The sequence below is a fragment of the Saimiri boliviensis genome, chromosome 8 (genome assembly GCF_048565385.1).
Source record: "Saimiri boliviensis isolate mSaiBol1 chromosome 8, mSaiBol1.pri, whole genome shotgun sequence".
NCBI lineage: Eukaryota > Metazoa > Chordata > Mammalia > Primates > Cebidae > Saimiri > Saimiri boliviensis.
The window spans coordinates 7609666-7627361 of record NC_133456.1 but is presented as its reverse complement, the minus strand read 5'-3'; the positions used below and the strand labels follow the sequence as shown (position 1 = coordinate 7627361).

At 42.5% G+C, this 17696-nt stretch overlaps 1 protein-coding gene across 8 annotated transcripts in view; it reads left to right on the top strand.

Annotated features, from left to right (window-relative positions):
• The window catches only part of CACNA2D3 (calcium voltage-gated channel auxiliary subunit alpha2delta 3), a 935925-nt gene that overhangs the window by 43168 nt on the left and 875061 nt on the right, over positions 1–17696 (top strand). Inside the window, exon 1 of one of the 8 annotated variants that reach the window (XM_074403651.1) lies at positions 1–11549. This exon is cut by the window's left edge and continues 42076 nt beyond it. The exons of 6 other annotated variants lie outside the window; for them this stretch is intronic. The gene's annotated coding sequence lies outside the window, so the exon portion shown is untranslated. One more of the 8 variants, XM_074403649.1, reaches the window with a different exon arrangement.

Below are 17696 nucleotides of genomic sequence, written 5' to 3'. Positions count from 1 at the left end.
AGATGCTTGGGCTTTGCTGTGAGGTTCCATGACGAGTTGGCCGTGTTCCCTTTCACACTGTCTCAGCATTTCGAAGAGGAAGTCCAAGGTTGAAGATGTGACTGTTGGGAACTTTTCTTTTCCAGCAGATGCTCTGTGATCCTCTGGACCACTGGCAACCTAAGTCCCTCGTGTCCCTTTCCCATTTATTCTCCCGAGGCTGACAGCTCTAAATTATAATGCTCCTTGCTGAATACCATTAATCTTAAGCAAGCAACTTACTGCAAGTTATTAGCTGCTCACCTTGAAATCTTGTGAATAGAGAAGAAAATTACCCTCCTGTCCAGAGCCCCTTGTTAATTGAATATGTGATAGAAGAATTAAGAGAGTGTCATTAATTTCAAGATATAGGAGTTTGTTGCCCCCTTTTTATTTTTATTTTATTCTTGGATGTTCATTTAATTAAATTATGTAAATTTGGTAATGTGGGGAAGGTTTTCTTTTCTTCTGCAGTACCTTTAATCCCAATCATCTTAGTTAAAAAGGTGTTAGTGATGCTATTGCCTATGTGGTGCTTAATTTATAGGAGATGAATTTTGAAGAGTTTGTTGTACTTATCAGATAATTTTATGAACCTTTTGAAACATTTAAAATGAGTTTTTATGAGACTTTCATAACAGCATTCTGTGTATCTCTTTGATGTGGAGAATTGGAGATTGCAGACTTAATGGTCTAAAAAATTACAACGTATTTATTTACATTGAACTGATGATAGATTTCAGGTCATTTTTCCTATCAAAGATATCCTGATGACAGTTAATAATTTGAGGAAAGATTTTATAAGTTATAATATTGCCTGGGTTACAATTTTCTTGAATTAAATAGAAAAGTCCCCTGAGATTGTTTTAGGGAAAAGGATTCCACTTCAGTCTTCAGGTCTTGGGGGAAGCATCTTACTTTCTTTGTGGAAATAAGAATTTCTACGTACAGTGTGTCCTGCTGGTTCCTCTGCTTGCACTTAATTCTCTCTATCTTGCATTCTGATTGAGTTATTGAGTTATTCTGTCGAGTTATTGAGGCAGATGTGTTCCCCACTAGGTCATAAGCTCTCCTGGGGTGTTCAGATATTCCCAAACCAGGTATATAGTTGATCCGCAGTAAATTGTACTCAGTCAAGCTGTGTTCAATAGAAAACTGTGTGATTTTGTTAGCCCTGCAAAGGCACTGATTGGACCTGATACCCTCCAACTCTGATTAATGCCTCCCCAGCCTTCTGCTTTCTTCTCGCCGTGACATAGCATCTTTCAGTGGCTTCCTTATACCTCTCTACTGTTTGTCATTGACATACACCACAGAGTCTGGGGACTTGTAACGACTAAGCTCAGGCTTGGGAGATAATGTGTTCAACTTGACTGGCTCCCATGGAATCTTGGTGAGGTCAAGGGGAACCACGTGTAGATTTTTGGGTCTTTGATTTAGTGCAAAGCCAACTTTTAGAATCAGAGAGTGTGGGAGGAGGGGTTGTGGTCTAGAGGTCATCTTGTTTACTACTTTATTACTTGGGGTGCAGAGGAATGGATACCCAATGTAGTTAAGATGGAGGGAAAGTGAGGTCCCTGTCACTGGAGAGGCTGCAGCAGAAGTGGAATGGAAGTCCATCTGGTTATGACTATTACAGGAAGCCTTAAGTCTTGGGACAAGGCAGTCTGAAGGGAGCACTGGAGCAGAAGACCTTAAACGACTCCCTTTAGAGTCTTATCTTGTCTAATGCAAGGGTGAGTGCAGTGTTTACAGATTATTCTTTGCTTTTGCTTTTCTTCTCTGTAAATGACAGTCCCTTCCTTGTCATTTTTTTCCCCCATAGGTTCCTCTTTTTCAGTCCACTGTCTTCTCATTTTTGCCCTAAGAACTTTTCTTCACTCCTTTCTGCTCTGTTTTGGTCTACATTTTTCTTCTTTTCTCTCCTTTCCAATATTTGACTTGTTAGTGAGCCCTTCAGTAGAGCCAGCACAGGGCTATTCTGTTTGACTTCTTACGACTGAAGGAAGGGATCTTGAGAAGAGGAAGAGTACAGTGACTGGTGGAAATGAGGTCAGTGGGAGCCTCTGCACAGAATCTGGGACACTACGTTCTCCAGAAATGCTTATGGAATGAATGAGTTTGTAACATCCATTCACTTGGGCTAACATGATTTTACATTTGCATAATGGCCAGTAGGTTGTGTTTGGTAATTTCTGCAAAAATATCCTTTGAATTTTCTACCTGATTGGAGTGCTTATCTTTTAGCAGTGATGTTGAATAAGTTAGGGTGATTTTGGGATGCGGGTTGTTTGCAGTGTCAAATGGAGAGCCCGGATTTGGAATTCACCTCCCATGAGGCTATGGGTGCTGAGGAGCCACCTTAGGAGGCCTGGATTAATTCTATTTACAGGCCAAATGAGACTCCTGGAGTGTTTGTCAAGGTCAGCAGACTTCTCAGCATTCCTGCCATTGTTACTGTGGCTGGCCTAGGAGCATGGGACCAGGCCACAGAATTACGGTAGACTTGTTGACTCTCTGAAGTTTATTTATGCAAATAAATTCATGACTGATGCAAATGGCAGAGATGAAAGGCCTCTTTAGGTGGTCTCAGCCAGCATTCCCACCGAATCCAAAGGCTCAGAAGAGCCAATTTGCAGAGTCTCATCTGTTTCAATGTTCAGTGCCAGGAAAGCTGACATGTAAGTGCTGCATCCCAAGGGTTCCGTTCTGACCTCTCACAGTACTACGTGGAAGATCTGTGCACTGGCTTGAAATTCCCTTGCTGCGCTGTTTTATCTTTCTCGGTTTTAGTATGTGTTGCATGGTGATCAAAACGGTGAGATTGAAATGGATGTTTGAGGACACTGAGAATATGAAACATGCCATCAAAACTGGCAGGGAATTGGTTTATCCTGAGACTGCTTGTGAGATGTCAGTTAGTTGTGGCAAGAGAGACTCAAGGGGTCATTGGTTTTAAAAGCACAAAACTGAAAAAGTACAGAACAAAACAAACAAGCAGCTTTTCAGATTTCTTCATAAGCATCAAGGCTGAAGTAGATTCAGTGTCTGGTCTTGAACCTGCAAAGACAGTAGCAGCCTGTTTGAGTAGGGCCCGTGCCTACCACGGAGCTGTGGCCTGTGCCCACAGAGCCACTCAGCTCATGTAAAGGGATTTTTTTGGATATAGTCATTTTTTCTGGACTCCAGAGGTTGAAGATAAAGCTTCATGGTTCATGGAAAGGGATTGGGAACCAAGTTACATTTTGCTCAGTGGGCCACGGACTCTCATTTTGATTCTGTTTCATGCATTTATTTTATAATTTATTACTACAGTTCAACTGTGTGCAGACACTTGTCTTCATGGAGCTCGTAGTCTAGTAGGAAAAACAGAAAATAAATAAATAAATAAAAATTAAACGGTGACTTATGCGATAAAGAAAACAGAGAACAGTGATAGAGAATAGTATGCCTGTGTGCAAATGTGCATGTGTGTGTATGCGTGCATGTACATGTATGTGTGTGCGTGTGTGTGTGTGTGCATAGGTGGTGATGATAGATTAGAGGAACATTTCCTTTATGAGGTAAAGAAAGGCCTCTCTCTGAAGAGGACACATTTCAGCCAAGATCTGAATGATAATGATTTTTCTGAGTCAAGAGTGAGGGGGAAAGGGCCGGGTGTGGTGGCTCATGCCTGTAATCCCAGCACTTTGAGAGGCCAAGGTGGACGGATCATCTGAGGTCAGGAGTTCAAGACCAACCTGGCCAACATGGTGAAACCCCATCTCTACTAAAAATGCAAAAATTAGCTGGGTGTGATGGTGGGTCCCTATAATCCCAGCTACTTGGGAGGCTGAGGCAGGAGAATCGCTTGAGCCTGGGAGGCACAGAGATTGCAGTGAGTCGAGATCGTGCCACTGCACTCTAGCCTGGGCAACAGAGTAAGATTCTGTCTCAAAATTAAAAAAAAAAAAAAAAACAGAGGGGGAAAGGATGGCTTGGGAATAGACCAGTCCATCAGCAGGTACCCAAGCAGCTCTACCAAGAGACCCAGACAAGACGACTAGGAGAGTTTGCCCCTGGGTCCAGTTGACCTTCATAGAGAGGTTTCCACATCAGACCCAATAGGAGCAGAAGTTGTTGATTCCCAGCATAAAATAAATTACTGAGTAAATGTCAAATTATAATTAACAATCAATGTGTATGATAAACATATTCCTGATTCAGACAAGTCTTAATGGCCAGATTTAGGGCCGCTTGGAGACGTGGTTTGGAATGCCACAATATTGCTGCTGTGGACCTCCTCTGTGTTGATCCTTTTGCCCTAGGAGGACCAAGAAGTCTCCTTTCCTCCCTGCCTGCCTCCCTCCTTCCGTCCTTCATCTTTTCAGTTCAGTAGCATCAGCCAAGGGCAGATCAGTGAGTAAACCTTTCTTCTATTGGAATCAATTTTGTCAGTGAAAGCTTTTTATATGAAGTCTGGTAAGTGTATATTTTAAAGCTTCTATTTTGTTTAAGAAACCAAATTTTCATCAAACTTGAACTCAGCTGGAAAGATGAGTAGATTTTATTATTTTGCCATGCAAGTAGATTCCAGTCATTCTCTAGGCTTTGTCAGATGTTTTAAACTAAAAAAATCACAGATGGAGTAATTTTTGTGAACATTACACTGAATCATCAGAGGCCTTAATGTATTGATGGAGAGAGCCTGGACAGGGGGCCTGACCGTCCACCTGGAGGAGGAGAGAACGTGTGGACCAAATGTTCCTGAAGGACCTTACACATCTGGAACTTTGAGGATTCTCTATATTAGGTACTTTGATGGAAGTTTCATGAGCCTTTCGTCTGCATTTTAAAGATGATGACTATTTTTTAGGAATAGCTACATGATCAGGGAAGTTGCTTTCTGAGGCTTTGTCATGAGGCATCAGTAACTTTGCTGTGCCAAAGTGATCTTCATGGGTTACTGTGAGAGGAGCCCAAGGAAGAGCTTTGATGATTCTTACACCGAACACTTACAGGTCCTGCAGTCTTTGTGGTTGTAGTTTCCCTTGGGTGGCAGGGCTGATGCCTGGCAGTGGCACGATTCACTCTGGAATGCATTCAGAGCCGTCGAAGGACATCCTGCCGTTAAGTAAATCGTTGTTGCTGAGGAAGAGCAGGTTGTTTACAGACACCCAGATTCCGGTATGAAGTGTTTAATCTCCAACACTATTGAAAAGAATTATCTAAAATGATGATTAATTAAAACAACTCAGATGTCTCTTGACAGAAGCACATGATTAGGTAAGGTGGGACTTACAAAAAGCTTAAAGGCTTAAACTGTTCAAGGCACCAGCCACATTGTGAGGAGCAGCGTTCTGGCTCTTCAGTTCAGAATGTTTAGTAGCCCAAGGTCTGCTCCTCCAGGACTGTAGTCTGTTGCTCAAATGGCATGCCACTTCCATGGGATATCTTCCCACTGAACTTTGGATTATTCGAGGCCGAACTCGTCGGTCCCTGTCTCTCTCCCTGTGTCTGTCTGCCTGCTCTTTCTGACCATTTCCCTCTCTCTTCTGTCCTTCCTGTCTGTCTGTGTCTCCAGCATTCATTCCTGTCTCTGGATGTCATTCTGTCCTCAGCTGGAGCCTACGAAGTTCTCACTCTCTACTTCCTCTCCTTCTGACCTCTGGCTGTCTTCTCTCAATGGCCAAAGAGAAAGCTCTCTCACATTTCCACAGATAGCCTTACCACGGAGCTGTCAAACATTTTCTTTGCCAGCGCTTCTTTGCACAGCCTTTGCAATGTTTGCCCTGCAGGTCTGCCCTGCCAGTGCCTTCCTCAGGCATCCACCCCTCCACTCTCCCCTTCCAAACCCAACAATGCTGTTTACTCTCCCTGGGCTGCCAATGTAAATCCACATTGAAAGGTGTTCATTTGATTTGGCAGAAAACGTGTTATTCATATTAGGCCTGTGCACTTGTTTTCGGTTGAGCCTTTGACGTGTAGTCTTTGGCAAGCCCAGGTTGCTACACTCAGCACTGCTGCAAGCTGCTTGGATGTGACAGTGTTGTGGGGTTTTTCCCCCTCTGGAAATGTAAAGTCTCTCTAAATGTAAAGGTTCCCTCCCCTTTTGTTGTACATTAAAGGATGGTCTTGCTTCCTGAATAGCCCACCACATATAGGTGGGGATGATGTAAACCCAGTTGGGCAAGTGTGGGCCTAGAATCTAATGCTGAGTACATGGCTACGAATTCTATATAACATGTTTTGTACAGTAAAACCTTAATTCTAGAGTAAAAGTATGTGAATTAGATTGAAGAATAAAATTCTTGATATTTGGCCATTTTTGACTTAACAAAACTGGCCATTTCATATGATTCAACCTACTAGTACTGAAGACTAGAAGGCAGGGTGGATGTTGTTTACAATAACTCTTTGCTTTCTATTTCATTGATTCATTTATTCAAGGCACATCTATTGATCATATTTTCTATGCTGAACTTTTTAGTAGGTTTTCGGATTACAAAGAGAAATCAAGTTTTTTTCCTGCTCTCTAGCCAGGAAGACCAACACTCAGCCAACTCCAAAACATGTCATATGTTTCAAGAAGGGTCTCTTGGGGAGTGCTGAGTGCAGGATAGGGTGACCAGCTATCCTGATTTACCCAGAACTGTCCCACTTTTATTACTGAAAGTCCTGGGCAATAAAAGAACTGGGATCAGTTCACACTAAGGGGTGGGGACATTTATGGCTCTTTGCAAAACTAACAACTCTGTGACCTGAGATGAAGCCCATTCCTCCGCCTTGGAAGATGCAAGTACATCAGCAGTATAAAAAGTCTGTAAAGCCTCAGAGTGGAGAAAACTGTTTAATATGTTTAACCAGAATTTCTCTGACTTATTTCATCTTGGAACATTTTTTGTGCTTAACGTCCCGCAGACGTCTTTGGGGCCTCCCCTCTTTGTCCTTTGGGGAAACATTCCATCATTCTCTATCCTAAAGTGCGCATTATTACCTTATATTATTAGCCTTATCCATGATTTGGGCAACAATTAGTATTAAAATAGCCCATCACAAGAGAATTTAATAAGAATGTAATTTTAAAAGGTTTTCAGAAGGTTGCTAATGTGCTGTGAAGGGTTATGAGTTACCATAAGGCTGTATTTTTCTGACACACACAGAACCAGGCTGGTTGCTCACTCTTTCTGCAAGTGCATTTTTTGCACCAAAGGCTGAAGCAAGTTGTTATAGAAACGGAAACTGTCTCTCCATCTGAGAGCAGCACTTTGCTGATAATTAGAGAGCATGCCTGAGCAAACTTTAGTGGAGATGATTAATCTTAACAAAGCACAGGTACGTCTAAAAGATGGAACAGGTGTTGTTTAACCTTTGCACTTTCTAGCCCCAGAAAATTGTAATTTAGAAAGAGCTGAGGAAGCACAGGCTTTGAGTCCTATTTTTCAAAAGAAAGTCATCCTTTAATATAATGGTAATTGGCTAATTTAAAATTTTAAAGTGCTCTTCTAAGCTTATCGAGCGTCAACATGGTTTGTAAACCCTGCGAGCTTGTTAAAATTCAGATTCCTGGGCCTCTCCCTGGACTCACTGAGTCAGAATACCTGGTGGATGCTTTTGGAATTTGATTGCTTAACAAACTGTCCAGATGCATTTGATGCTAGTTCATTGGAGCTGGTCTTTGCTCTAGGTTAGCTATCACTAAACTTTTTCTGTAAAGAGATAGATAATGAATAGTTTAGGCTTTGCAACTCTACATCTCTGTAGCATGAAAGCAGCCAGAGACAATACATAAAGGCAGGGGCATGCCTGTGTTCCAGTAAAACTTCACGTACAAAAACAGGCGATTGTGGGAAACTATGGCCAAACGGAGGAAGTTGGCCGCAGTTTGCTGACCCCTGCTATAGGATGTGCTAAGTGCTGCTCAGTTGTTGAGACTTAAATTTTCACAAATTTGTGTTAAAAGCCAGCCGTCTGTGCAGAACCCCCCTTCAGTCCTACTCGAAGACAGGCAAAAAGAGAAGATGCCTTTGCTGGGTGAGAGGAGACAGGTTTGAACGATTTGATGGCAAATTTGGGATCTTCTTGCCACCTTTCTCATTTTTGGATGAGGTGATTTCTTGGCTTGGGGGCTGTTACAAAAGTGGAATGATGAACTTGAACTGTTTTGAAGAAAAATCTCAGGTTTTTCTGAAAGGAGGAGATGGACGTTTGATAGTGGCAGTGTTGGAGGAGGCACTGGTTTTCGAGATACTGTTTCCCCGCTTGGTTTCTGCCTTATTCGCTGCTATAGGCCCTTTTGGTTGAGCTTCTGCTGTGTCTTGGGATGGGGGCACTGAAGTGAGGAATCCCAGCCCCATCTGTACAGCTGGATTTGTACCTATGCCCTGACTTCCCAGGACACTGAAACTCTTCTTTGAGAGTCCAGACAATTCAGTGACTTAAGGTTTCCTTGCCATTTTCAAGTGCCACCATAGCACAGACTGTATCACACACATTGTACCTGGTTTTTCAATGCTTTTAAAATGCTTTTGAAGTGAAAGGGGGCCTCGTTGTGTAAGTGTTCACAGTTGGCATTAGCAAATGGACTCGTAGGGGCCACGAAAGAAGTTTCCTGTGACCCTCTGAAGGTTTGCTGAGGAATCAATTCTCAAGAGGCAGGTTAATTGGAGAAAGAGCATACACATTGATTTAATCATTGTTTTATGTCATACAGGAGCCCTTAGAATGAAGACCCAGTCCCCAGTGGGGTGCAGAAGCTGATATACCATCTTGGGGTTACAGAAAGAATAGGGTCTTGGCAAAACAGGTCGTTAGAGGGGGAGAAGAGGAATTTTGTTGTGGTGCAGTAAATGATTACTAGGGAGAAGTCAATGGACCTGAAGAGCATACAGCGTCTGGGAAAAAGTCTTTTGGGTCCACAGAGTGGACAGTTGTTTGATGTAAAAGTCTGTCCAGGTGTGTTGGCAGACTTTAGTTTTCCTTCCTGAGATATGGGTTCAGTTAATGAAAGCTCAGGGAAGGGACCGGAGGGAATTGTTTTCTCCTTTGGTATATCCAGACTTTAGGCCAACAAGGAACTTCAGAGAATACTGTGTATTGCCTAACTTTGGAGCTCCTTTTCAATCAGCCTGCACAAAGCACTGTATTTTGGGGTGTCAGTTTCTGAGCCCCAACACACATTTTCATGTTTTATTATTGTTACACCAGCTGTGGAGTTCTTGTCCTCAGTGCGTACATCCAACCAGATTATTGGCTTTTCTTCTTTGCTTGCTCCAGGATTCTGTTTTTCCAAATGGTTTGCTTAGTTTCCAATTTCCCTTTTATGTGTTTAAGGAAGGAACAGTTCTCCTGGACCACAGCCACGAATGCCCTAACTCATTCTGCCTTCGATATATTTCTTTTCACGTCCTGGAAGCTTTTCTTTTTGTGTGGCAGCAATTCTTTGCTATTATCTTATTTTCTGATTTCTTTCGAAGGGATAATGACGGTGGCCAATTTGTGCATTTCATAATGTTTTAATTCATGTATGCTCCTACTGAAGCTGATGCTGGAAACAAATGGTATGCTCACCTGGTTTGTTCTGATTCTGCCTTACAGTCTGTTCCCGTATGAGTCTGTATTGTGGTGTCATTAGCTTGTGTAGCTTTTTGACACCATTGTCACCTCACTGTTATCAATACAAAAACGTTTTCTTTTGACATATTTATATCCAGTTTAAAAACTACCCTATATTTATTCATTACCAGGTGATTTAAAGCCTTCCCTTCTTGATTTTTCTTTAAAACATGGCTTTTAGCAGTCCATGGATTTTGCCTAACCTGCTCCCAGGAAGTGTTGCTTGCTCTTTTGGTTGGGGTTGGGGGAGTGCTCTGGAGGTGTTGGTGGTGGTGATTTCAGGCAGCCCCAGTGTGAGATTAGGGAGCTGGAGTCAAAAGTTAGAAGCGTCTGGGTTTCCAATATCGCCCCAAACATCTTGGCTGGGGTGACCCAGAGCCTGAGGCTCCTTTTCTGCAACTTGGGGATGATAGTAGTTTATTGGGTGGCAGTCGTGTGAAATGTTGAGCTTATGCCTTCTGAAGAGTGAGTCCTCCATAAACGTTAGCTGTTAACGTGATGCCAAAGAAAAGGTCGGTAAATCCATTGTATCTGCTCCACAGTGTGAGTCTCTTCCTACAAATTCCACCTCTTCCATCTCTTCAAGCATAAATACCATCTATCTAACTATGCCAGTTCTCACGAGCCCAGGCTATTTTTGACCTAAGATGCTGTGACTCGTTACGATTTCAGCCTTCAAATTCAGGTTTTTGAATCTGTGGCTCGTTATTTTCGGTCTTGGACCGACATTATTTTACAAGAAGAATTTGGCAGGACATGTTCGGTTTCCTCTGTTTCACTCCTAGTAACAGAAATGGTAGGTGGAACAGTCACACTTCAGGACTAGGTTGCTTCCCGTCCAGGAGGGGTTTTATCCTCTCAAAAAGCCAACTCCTCGTGCTTTTTAAAATGGAATGGTTCACTTTGGAAGACTATTGGCTTTGGTGAATTATCCTGCCCCCACACTTGATCCTGCTGTTATAAAGCTTCCTTATGGGTTTCATTTTTAGGAAATGTCTTTACTTCTTTAGTGAAAACCATCATGTATGGAGATGATGCTATTTCAAAAGTTGATCAAGGGCCTAAGACAAATGCTGTGTGATGGCTGTGGAGTGCTCTACTTCACGCTCTTCTGATTGCTGCTGAGGCGACATTTTCTTAATTTCACTGGTTTCTGTGTGGTTGGATTCCTACTTCTTTGTCCCCTATATTTATCTTTAACCTCAAGTGAATGTTGCTGCTTTTGTAGTTTATGAGCAATGTACTTCTCCAATTCCAGCTCTGTGAAATAGGTAGAAAATGAGGTAAGGATATTTTTTTTTTTTAAAAAAAGGATTACCTTATTCAAAAATATTACCTTATTTCCACGGATCTGTCATCTGTTTCCATGGAAATAGAATTAGGAGATGGTTTCTGCCGATCATTTTCAAGGCTGGCTTCTGATCCCCACTCCAGTTTCCATAGAGATGGAAGCAAAACTAGCAGAAGACAAGGTAAAAAGAAGTCCATAAAGCAGTAAGCTGGAGAGCTGCCCTGCAGAGGAGAGCTGTCCAGATCCTTCTCTGGAGGTTACTTTGTGGTCAGTTTGGTCATGAACCCTCAGTGATGCTAAAACTTGCTGAAAACTCTGGGGTTAACACTCAGCAAATGCCCTTTGCCCTAAGATGAGAAGCTCTGCTGTTCTCCACCCTTCTTTTTGTCTTTTAGACTTGGCTTCAGATACAGCTTCAGCCTTCCTGGGCACCTACCCTGGCCTCCTTTCTGGAGTTGTCTCCAAGGCAGTTGAGACAATCAAGTATTGATTGCCTAGCAGTTTTGGTAACTCTGGTCTCCCAAGGTGGACAGGAAGAGAGAAGCCAGCTTTTCCCTACCCAGGAGTCAGCCTCCCTGAGTCCCCACACTGGCAGGAGCCTTCAGATTTTCTGTCTGCTTTGGTAAGCTGACACACGAAGAAAAAGGTGAGGTTGAGTGGCAGCATCACCAACTGAACTGTGCTTTGCTGTTTCTGAAGGCTGTCTTGGTTGTTTGCCTGGAAATTATGAAATTGGCTTTATGCTTTTACTTAAATCCAGCCAGTTTGCATCTTTAACAGAACAGTTGGTCATATGCCGACTAATTGATACCATTAACAGAAATAATGTGTCAAAATAAAACTGATGTCCTTTGAAGAAAGCAGTTTTAAAATAAATAAGGATGAAATGGGATGGGTGAGTGGGATTTTCTTCCTTTGGATCCAGGGCATTTGGTTCTGGGCTACAGAGGGGCAGAGTCTGGGACACAGACAGGTGAGGCCGCCTAGTGAGGGGTTGGTTTCCAGATCTCTGGAAAGCCTCTGTTTGGAAGGCACTATAGGTGACAGCCTTGAAGCTGCATTTGCATAGCAAACATGTTTCTTTAAATTTAGCGTCTATATTGATTTGAGTTGGTAGCTGACGGTACCCAGTACTGCCTCTTCCCACACCGTCAACCTTTTCGGGAGGGGAGGGATTAGTAGCGGCTTGAAGCTCTACCTTGAGAGGCTGTACACAGTTCATCCTGAGAAGGTCCTGTGACCCTCAACAGAGGCCCAGCACCTTTTTGATTTTGAAAGAGGAAAAAAGGGAAAGAGAAACAGCCATGACTTCATTGAAGATTAAAGTATTTGACTCAAAGTAGGAATGTGACTGCTTGCATCATCTGTCAGTACCTCAGAAGTTGTCTGTGGATTACTGACACGCTGGAAGATTTGGAAGGCTGGGTCTTTGGGCGGCCTTGCTTTCTTCTGGCTCTCCCAGAAGAAGCTCCTTCCACAGAAACTCTGTTGCTACTCTTGGGAAACCTTTCTCCCATGACCCAGCTAGATTCTTGGGTCTGTAGGTGTTTGGCTGAGATGTTCTAAGGCACCCATCTATGCTTTCCTGCCTCATGCCCAATGGTGGAGAAAACACATTTTGGAGGAATTTTCCTGGTATCCTCTGCTATGAACTGAATGCTTATGTTCCCTCAAAATTCATATATTGAAGCTTAATTCATATTTATATGTTGAAACCAAATTTGTATTCTTATGTCGAAGCCTAATCCTTGGCGTAATGGTAGTTGGAGATGAGGCCTTTGGGAGTTAATTAGGTCAGGAAGGTGGGGCCTTCATGGTGGGATGAGTGCCCTTATAAGAAGAGAGATCTGTGAGGACACAGTGAGAAGGGGGCTGTCTGCAAACCCAGAAGTGAGCCCTCACCAGGAACAGAATTGACCACTTGGTCTTGGACGCTGAGCCTCCAGAATGGAGAAATACATGTCTGTTTTTAAGCCACCTAGTCTATGGTATTTTGTTATAGCAGTAAGAACTGACTAAGACATTTCCCAGAATTCTTCAGCAGAATCTGTGGGTTGAACCCCTTTGTGACCAGGGCCATCAGTATCTGTGCCTTGGAATTTCTCAGCCTTAGTTTCTGCGAAGATTTCTTTTTTTTTTTCTTTTTCTTCTTCTTCATCTTTTTTTAAATTTTGCATTGTATGCCTCAGCTAATGTTCTTTTTTTGGGTTTCTTTTGTCTTTTGCCTTTTTTGTTAAACCCTATTTGGGAAGAAAAGTAAAATCTTCCAGAAATGTTAGTGTAACATGATGAATGACCTCAGCTTGATGTAGTGACTCTACATTTCTGAAACCCTTGCCTAACAGTGCCAGGAGGTAAGTGAAGTACATGAGACTCTGAGTTGACCAGGTGGGGACCACGCTCAGGCCCATCTGCTGGCCACTTGCTTTGTGCCATGTGTGACGTCAAGTGTATGACCTTGCTCAGTCCTCACGACAGCCCAAGGAGACAGTGGGCACACAACAAAGATCTGTCGACTGAGTGAATGAGTGCTACCATCTGCGTTTCACAGACGGGAATCTGAGGCTCATGATTGATGTCAGCCAGGCTCGGTGAAACCCAAAGCCCATACCCAATGTCACTAAGATACATGAACCTCCTGCTGAAGCTAAAGTCCCACCTGGACTGCCCTTAGTCCAAGGAGGCCCAGGCTGCAGAGCTGGAATTAGTCAGTTCTCCCAGCTGCCAGCCACTGGCCCCAGCCCCAATCATTGTTAGTAGCTGTATATGTAGTTTCTCTCTTGGCTTCCTTGGAGGCCCAGGTCATATGTTGCTTCTTCTTCTGAGTCTTTTAAGTACCATACTTGTCTCCTGCCCTAACAGGCCTGGCTGCCTCCTGCTGATGTCCTGGGATGTACTTGGTCAGTGACCCTAGAGGTGGACATCTTGCATGCACTAAGCCTGTACTTGTCTGCTCAATCTTCCACCCTGGGCAGCTGTTGAGGGTAAGGGCTGTGTCTTCCTCTCTATATCCAGCAGGTGCTCAGTAAGCATTTGCAGAAGAAGGCTACCTGATAGATGCTAACTTTCAGTAGATATCTCTGAGCTGGTAGACCATCTCATTGCCCTTGTCATGATGAATAACAAAGGCTTCTTAGGGTTCCTGCTCCCCCGCCACCATACATAACGGGAGTCTTCCCTCTTCTCTGTGACTGGTGGATGGTTCTAACCTGAGTGGAAACAGCTGACACTAAGAGTATTCACCCTTCACTTACTGTGAAAAAGGGTTTAGTTGCAGGGTCATTCATCAAGCTGTCAGGTAGAACATGAAGGTCTTATTTATTGTATAAGGAGGTACTTTATAAAGAAATTGAGCTATGGTGATGAATAGATATTGGACACCAATTATGTTGCTGCTATTAATCAAGATGCTCATATTTAGCAGTAACAACAAATGTGAGTAAATAAACTCCCCCAAGGATGAATTGTACCATTCAGTGATTAACCTCTCATTAAGAACATTGGCTACTTACAAATTAGATGTGTAGAAAAGTTAGCAATATCCTGCATTCAGGCAATAGTTATGGGTAGGCATAACATAAGGAGGCATTACTAATTATTTTCAATTAATTCCAAACATATTCTTGGGTTTAAAATGTATATGCCTAGTAAAATCTGTCCTAACGTAGACCTCCATTAGACAATTTAAAGATTTTTTTTTTCTAAGAGCTCTGAGGAAGAAAAAAAGAGTTATGTGACTTGCTTCATTTTCACAGCTGACAGGAGCAGAGTAAGGATTTGAGCCCATCACCTATACTTCGAAATTTTTTTGAGGTGCTTTCACATAAATTATTTCATTTACTTTTAAAAATTTATTTATTTTATTATACTTGAACTTCTGGGTGCATGTGCAGAATGTGCAGGTTTGTTACATAGGCATGCATGTGCCATAGGGGTTTGCTGTATCCATCACTCTGTCATCTACATTAGGTATTTCTCCTAATGCTATCCCTCCCCAAACCCCCATCCCCTGCTATCCCTCCCCTAACACCCCACCCCCTGGCAGGCCCTGGTGTGTGATGTTCCCCTCCCTGTGTCCATGTGTTCTCATTGTTCAACACCCACTTACTTTTTAAACAAGTCTTATGAGCTGGCCCAGGTTGCACATGCTTCTTATTGAAGAAGTCATGGGTCACTGGATGATAAAGGCTTTGGAGTTGATTCCCTGTTTTGGTCCAGTTTTCTTGTGATAGGACCCCCTCATGGCATGATTGTAGGGGAGAAATGAAACCATGGGTGTCCTGGGAGGGCCTGACACATAATAAGCTGTCAGAACACATGAGCTGTTTTAAAAATTATATTCATAATGGTTTGAAGCAAATACCTAAATTTGGAAGCTGATTTTTGATACCTTTAATAATCTGGTGGGCTTGAAATGTTGATAAATATACACTTCTGGAAATGTATTTACAGGCAACAGTATTTATCAAAGTTAGGTTTAGATTGCCCCAGAGCTGAAGTTATAAAGTAATTTTAATGCAAATACTTGTGTTTTCTATGCTAGGACTCGTGAAAAATGATGTTGTTTTGGGTAAGCCACTTAGCAGTACAACCTTGTCCAGTACTCACAGAGAACTCATCAGCATTCTGTAATTCCGTCGGAATGGAAAAATCTTTTTGCTTTAAATGAGATTTTGCTTGATTGGTATTTTTATTTTGGAAATCCAGTTTTAGCTTTTTGTCTCACTTGATAATGAGTTTTTTGATAAATGCCATCACTCTTTGTTGTAAGCATAAAGAAGAGGTAACAAATGGTTTTCTGCAGTGTGATAATGTAATAAATAAAATCAGATGCTAGGAGTCCACTCATCACTGGCGTAAATAAATGCATTCCTTCTTTTTGGGCAGACGGGAACAGGATGTTGATTCTAAGTTTATAGAACTTTCATTTCCATTCCTTTGAAAAATCCAACAAATGGCTTTATTTTCACATCTAATATTTCTTCTGTGGATGGAAACTGTAGTCTGAAACAAATGTTACTACGTTATTTGATTTAGAGTGGCTATGCTAGATAACTCTACCAGTTAATTTGGTTGGGTTTTACTTTGCTGTGGCTGAGTGCTCCACACTTGCTGTGGTTGGTGGTTGGGAAAGTGGGCCCTGGGCGATTACTTCCTTGCTGTGGATTTCCACTGGGACGGCAGAAACTGCTTATCATGCCACAGGCTGGAAAATGAATCCTGGAAGCGCCATATAGCTCAAGTAACAATTTGAAAATGACAATCAGAGCCATGAATAGAAGCCGATGCACAAATTCAGTTAACAAGCAGAGGAACTAATCTATCAGGCTTTGGGTGGAAAGCCTATTTCTGAGTTGATTTCACAGCACATTATGACAACGTTTCTTTAAATCACAACTCGTCCCCATGTAAAAGATACAATCTACATATTCTTATGGGAAATAGAGACAAAGCTTTGCTGTATTTGTCTTCTCTGAAGTTGACCTCGTTTTCCCCCAAAATATTTTTCATGCTGTGAAATGTAATTTACTTGACCCCAACAAAATTGGAATAAAAACTATCACAATTACCAGTGGGTAAGAAAGTAGAATTGAGTTTGGGAGAATCAGGACATAAAGAAAACATATACATATGTGCTATTTAGAAAATATATTGAAAGAAATGGAGAGGGACTTGGAAATTCCAGAGTAGTTTGCACCTCTTTCTGGTTGATAGGGTTTCAGCATTTGCAGTGGTAGGCGGCTGTGGGTTTGTGACGGTTTGCCCCCTTGCAGGCTGACAGGGAACCGGGGCCTGTGAAGAAGAGGTGACCTGTTTATAGTGTTACATAGCTGATTGGTGTCAGGGTTAGATCTAAATCCTGGTCCATATACTTGGGTGCTTTCTGCCAATGTGCCTTTTTCCTCTCTAAAACTTTTACTTTCAGGAAGTCCATAGATTAAAAAAAAAAAAATCTGTGTATTGTGTTCTCTCAATTTCTAGGTTCACATTTGCCTGAGTTTAAGAAGAGCCAGGCCGGGTGCGGTGGCTCACACCTGTAATCCCAGCACTTTGGGAGGCCGAGGCAGACGGATCACCTGAGGTCAGTAGTTCGAGACCAGTCTGGCCATCATGGTGAAACCCTGTCTCTACTAATTATGCAAAAATTAGCCAGACACGATGGTGTGCCCCTATAATTCCAGCAACTTGGGAGGCTGAGGCAGGAGAATCACTTGAACCTGGTAGGGGTGGAGGTTGCAGTGAGCTGAGATCGTGCTATTGCACTCCAGCCTTGGCAACAAAAGCAAAACTCTGTCTCCAAAAAAAAAAAAAAAAAAAAAAAAAAAGAAGCAGAGCCTTACTTCCTTTCATTTGAAGGAAAGTGGAATTGCCTTGACTGTGGAATCAAATAGCAGGAATCACCTGCTTTTTCTCCTAGGGCATGCATTCCTCTGCATTTGTGATGGTCTTTTTCAATGAGACACAGCTGTCCCAGGTCAAGCTTGAAGGCAGGGTAATTTTCATGAGCACAAGAACATGTTGTTTTCTATCTCTTTGAGTGCAGGAAGTAAGTGCTCTTGCAGAGCTGGGAAAACAGTGTTCAGAGATTCAGGTTGATTGGGGAAAGCTGGAGCCCTAGAGGTTCTGTCTGAACATTTGGTGAGCACTTGACAAACACTTCAGGGTGTGCGCTGCCTCTGGTCATGGCTGCAGCCCCAGACTACAGGTAGGCAATGTTTATATAATTGAGCAAATAGTAGCTGCTTCCTATATTTGTTCGCTTAGCTCTGTGCGAAGGCCTTAAGCCCTCTCC